This window comes from Bufo gargarizans, chromosome 4, assembly GCF_014858855.1.
Source record: "Bufo gargarizans isolate SCDJY-AF-19 chromosome 4, ASM1485885v1, whole genome shotgun sequence".
Taxonomy (NCBI): domain Eukaryota; kingdom Metazoa; phylum Chordata; class Amphibia; order Anura; family Bufonidae; genus Bufo; species Bufo gargarizans.
Window position 1 is genome coordinate 150,837,557 of NC_058083.1, and position 6,000 is coordinate 150,843,556.

Genomic DNA, 6,000 nt, shown 5'->3' on the forward strand with positions numbered 1-6,000 from the left:
TTAGGATTCTCTCTGGAAATTAAGATAGCAGACATAGGGTTATGCCACATACTATGCTACATTGTAACATCTGCCCTCTAATATTACTTCAGCATCCATGCAAAAAAATAAAAATGTGTATGACGATAAATATAAACTTTTATCAGGGCTGCATGGACAGGGAATGTACATGGATTGCAGTGCACAGATCTTGCCATGTAGTGATCTGTTCCCATCATGTCACAGCCTTCAGTTAGGAGTATTTCTGGACATCTCTAACATACCTTATGCCAAAGTATAGGCATAAAGTTTTATGTGTCAACCAAAAGGTCAGTGGCAGGAACTAAATGAATCTTATCTTAAACTCCCCTGGTGTGCTTTACAGCTTTCACCACTCTGCCATGGAGCATTATTTTTATTTGCTCTGCTTCAGTTCAGCTACATGCTTTCAGACTAGAGATAAGCAAATTTCCCAAAAATTATTTCAGCCTGATTTGTCAAAATTAGCCAAGAATTTGAATTCAGGTACAAATCAATTCTACCCTACCCAAATCAAAAGTGTTTTCAATGCCTGGAAAACCTCTCTCTGTAGAAACTCTAATTCTAACAGCACTGACTTATACTGTTTAATACGGTGTATGTGAATTTTTTATGTTTGTTGTGATATATATCCTGTTCATTTGCACTGTATTTGCAAGGCACTGTGGAAATGGTTAATGAATACTGAGAGACTTTTGGGACTTTCTAGTTAATAATTAGAAGCTAGTAATGTTCCATAGTTACCATAAGGGTTAAAGATAAGTATGTTTTGGAGGGAAAAAAGCAGACTTGTTTAACACTAAAACCAGACAGACTGATCTTTTGGATTTTTTGTTTAGCTGTTATTACAGTATGTCTGAAGACTTGTTTTTGTCTGGAAAAACTGCTTTGTCATTCCCATTGACTATTATTGAAGTTCTAATTCAAGCTATGACAGACGAACATTGTATCTGTTTGGGCTGTTTCTCCACTTCACCCCTCACACTAGAAGGCTCTAGTTCAGCTAGAAACTGTATATAAGGAGAGCAGTCAGAGCCCTTAGTTGTCTGCAGTTACAAAACATTACTCAGACTCCTCTTGGTATAACAATACCTTCACTTTATTCTTCAAACTTGAGCATTATCCCAACTGGGATATCGCATACAGATAGCAGTCACAAAAGGTCCCTCCAGACCATCAGCATATCCTCAAAAGTAATGTTTTTTACTCTTTGAATGTGCCAAGGGCAGTTTCTCTCATCTTCAATGCTTGAATTCTACTTCCTGGTTTGTCATGTAACTGCTTTCCTATCATGCCTTAGGTCAGTAATCTGTGTTCTGACACCTGGCATCATCTGACACTAACCATGGCCCTTGTTCCTACCAATGATGCTTCCTATGTCCTACAATACAAGACTCCAATGCAGGACATAACCTACAGCAACTGAAAATCAAAACAGACTTGCCACAGGGTGCAATGGTAGGCTATTGCAATATTTACAATAAGGCAGTTTTGATGAGTGATGAGCGGCAGGGGCAATATTCGAATTTGCGATATTTCAGTGAATTTGGGCGAATATTCGTCACAAATTTGCGAGTTCAATAATTCACCATTATTTTCTTGATTGTGAAAATCGGCAATGTAATATGGGCACATTGCATGTGCAATACAGGCGTGGGTCACTGTTGCTACATTTTTCAAGCTGCTAGAAGTTTCCTGATACTGGAGAAAATGGTTGGCACGGCAGAACATTACTATAGCTTTATATGCAGATAGAGCGCTCCAATATATTCGCGATTGTGCAAATTGGCAATTATTGATGCACATATTTTGGCTCAATACGTGCAACTTCACATTTTAGCAGGTCTGACTACATATTACTGATTGGTGCACTAAGTATTGTTGTGACATCACAGCACTATGTCTGTAGCATGTACGTATGTATGGACAGCAGAACCTAACACCCTGCACTGCAACAGCTCCACTATATCAGGATCTAACCTACACTGACTATCTCCCACTAACTATCTGTATTATATATAAGCTAACTATCTATCTAATGTAATGACATAGCAAAGCACAGAGCACAAACACTGCTGTCTCTCTCAGAACTGCAAAAAAACTGCATAAAATGACTCCTCGGGAGGTTCTTATATAGTGAGATGTAGGCAATTTTCCTATTGGTTGCTAGGGATGTTGCTAAGCTCAGACAAAGACATTTCAGCCTTCTCATTGGCCCACAAGCAAGAAGCAGGGAGGGATCATGGGTTCAGATGAAAAAAAAAAATCTAGAGTATTTGCGAATACGAATATATAGCACTATATTCGAAATCTTTGGAAATTTTCGAAATGGCGATATTAGCATTTAAAATTTGCGATTCGAATATTTGTGCCCAACACTAGTTTTGATATATGGTGGTACCTCAAACAGTGATATCTGTTGGTTGGGATACATTTATATTAGTGGTACAACCGCTTTAATTTAGCCACAGAAAGCATATGCCATATTTTACCTGGGTAATAAATGTTTTAATCTGTCATACGTATAGACTGCATACGTCAAGCTTGAACGATGGTACCATTATCCTCACTAGTGTTGTCTCTTAACTGCTTGTATTAAAGGTCATGTCTTATACTATCCAGCTAAATCTATAATATTAAGCCTGTTATGGCAATTTTCTTTTGGAATATGAAGCACCCTTCAAGTGCCTCTTACATCTGACATGTAGGTATATTAAGATATGCTAAACAGAACATCCAAATAATTCACTGGGGATTCCAAAATGAATAAAGTTACTGTATGTACATGAAAATTAATGTACCAAGTTCTATTCTGCTGTGCCTGTCTCAAAATCTAAAATAATTCCAAGAGCTGTTAGTTTTAGCTTTGAAAAATAGTGATTAGAGTGTGAATAAATGCAATCAAACTGTAGGGTTCTAGGAAACTAGGAGAGATCAAATCAACTTTGCATCTGAGAGCTGTCAATTTACGCTGCATATCTTTGAAAAGAAGTTATCATCTGGGGTAATTAAAAATACAATGTAAGAAGACAGAGTGTTTGCATATAATATTAGACACTTGGCTGTATGCTCAAAAACATACAAATGCATGTTTTTATTAGCTACAATAGAGTTGAGCAAATTACTTGAAATTCGTTTTGTGTCCGATTTGTGGAATTTTTAAATACACTTGATTCATACCCAAATTGATCCTACAGTTGCTCCAATTGCCCAATTGAAAATTGGTATATATGCAGTGTCCCAGGGGGTCAGTAGTGTGTGCTGGGCTTTGTAGTGCAGATTGACCACTAACCTGGGATCCACTGTCGTCTTCAAATCGGGGCGAATGCTGGAACAGGCAGGTAGTTAAAGAGTTCGTGACGCCAGTGTCAATTAAACGGTGACACGCCGTGTAAAGTATGGTGGAAAAATGAAGCAAGCACAGGATAGCCAACAAAAACTGGAACTTTTACTGAATATCAGTCAAGATAATACACGGACACTGGTAGTGCACAGTTCCATAAAAGACGGTTGGTTTTAGAAGAATACAGATGGTTCTTGACATTACAGAAAGGCCGGTCTTAGCGATGAATTATACAGAGTGTTGATTTCAGGAGATGCAGTACAGGCGGCTTTTCACACTATTCCTGACTGGTCCTGCTACATGTGACGTTATCTCCAAGGTCTAATGCCCTTTATCTGGCGTACCCTTGAAACTGTCTTTATCTAGTACCTCCTCTGTTATCTTGAGTACCTCTCGCTTTATCTGATCGGCTTCTGTGGTAATCTGTGTCCTGGCTTGTGGCTCACTTATGCTGCTTCAGCTGAACGGATGGTGACTCAGGAGGGGAACCTTTTCCTTGGATCCGGAACCCGGTTACAGGGCCTTTACTACCCTCTCCTAGCCGACAGGCTTCAGGCCTGCTATGCTCTCACAGGCCCATAGCCTGGCTTTCTCTCAGACACAGGATCATTTCTGACCTCTGCTTCCCACTGTCTGACTCCTCAGCCTGCTATTACTTCCTGACTGGGCCTTATATAACCTAGGGTTCTCTAGCTCCCTCTAGTGACTCAGAGCTGGAACTACACCCTAGCCGGCCTGCAATGCACGTTTCACAGTAACAGGAAATACATAGCATGACATTATAGATATTCTATACCAACTTCCCCTTAAATACAGGGGGAACGACAATACCCAAGTGACCCTTCAGTAGTGACGGGCATCTCGCTCCTGTACACTACATACCCCGCTGCTTTAAGCTGAGTACGACCTCGTACTCCATCAGGGCCCGTCCAACTGGAATCATGACCTGCAATAGAGGAAGACACATGCATGCATACATATATGTCAATTACACTCTTATCAGACCCAATTGGAAATGGCGAAGTCTGGTGACAAGGGGCGTCGTTCTCTTTTTCACAGGATAGTGAGTGGAACGGGGGCGCTGACCTGGCACAGCGGATGTTGAAAGAACCAGGATAGTCCATGACAATAAATAAGTCCATAATAAATTAACCTCTCAGAGGCTTGCACCTAGGAAGTCCATCTCTGGGCACATATACTTGAATAGAAAAACCGGTTATTAAATACTGTCAGCAGCACATATATAAAATGACAATACAGGACTCTGACAATACCAGGGCCTTGTTATCCTGGCAAGTCCTGCTTACCCTTTAAAATAGTGCTGACATAAAAATGTCTTTTCAACCTGAAATGGGGGTAAAAGGGGTAAAATTTGTGCAACAACTTCAAGGCACAACCGGGAATTCAGCAGCAAACCGGATGTCCCAAACAAAACAGAGGCAGCTGGAAGCCTTGGTACTCAGTGGCACATTATTTAACTAGGATGCCACCGGCCGTGGGTAACTGGCAGCGAGCTACACCAGCTCTGCCAAACTGGAGGGACAAACGGCCATTAAGGAAAGGAACAAGAGGGCAAAAGTACTCACAGCCGGGTATCGTGCTCTTCCTCAGACGATGAGTCTACATATGGCACCTGCAACAGTTGCTCCGGCAAGGACGGCCACATTTGAAATCCATCTCCTCTCATTATTTTCAGAGGAGGAGGTTTGTCCTTCACGGCCTCCCTCTCGGCCTCCGTCCTCGGGAATGGGAACCACTGTATGCCTCCTGCGATACCGAGGTCCGCCACCCAATACACCTTTTTCTTCAGGGCCTCTAGTTCGGCCTTGGAACAAGTGGTCGGATCCACCGGGGGTCCAGGGGGTCCGGCCGCTGGGGGAGCACTGGCAGCTGCTGCTTGACGCTGGGCCTCGGCTCTCTCCTCGGCTCTCCGGTAACTATCCTGCTTCTCCTGCTCTTCCGCTCGTTTCACTGCAGCCGGAGGGGGGTACCGCTCTTCAAGGCCCTGCAGCACGATTGGTTCCCAGAAGACATCTGGGCTGAGGTAGGCTTGACTGTGAAGATGGGTGGACCGGCCCTTGTCCTTGTCGAAGGACACCACTATCCCTCGGCGCCTTTCAAGCTGGGGCTTACCCGGGAAGGAGTCTCCCTGGATCGACTTGGCCATCTCCTCGAAGCGCTTCTTCCGGCTGGTATTCTTTGCGGCTACCGCGGCTTTCAGCTCTTCCATGATAGCCGGCCACTCTGCATGCCGGCGGCGGATCGGTGGGGACTCGGGCCGGATAATACTCAGATCCATGGCCTGGGCTCCGGAATTGACCGTCCAGCCTAAAGGATCCCACGGGCCCAACTCCGGAAAGTCCGGTGGAGTGTCGCCCCACGCGCACGTGGTCTCATCTTCACTCTCAGCAGCGCACGCCATTTCCTCTCTTTCTGATTGCTGCATCGCTTCTGCCTCCTCCCACGCACTGGGCCAGTCTATTTCCATCGGAGTCCCGCCTCCCAGGCGTAATTCTTCAAAGTAATCAGCCGCCTCGCCACTCCTCAAGGTGGGCGGCGCTCCAGGGCAGTCGTCTCCTCCTTCCTCTTGGAAGGTTTCGGCGCCAATTTTTCGCGCCACTGCACATCCTGATGGCGCA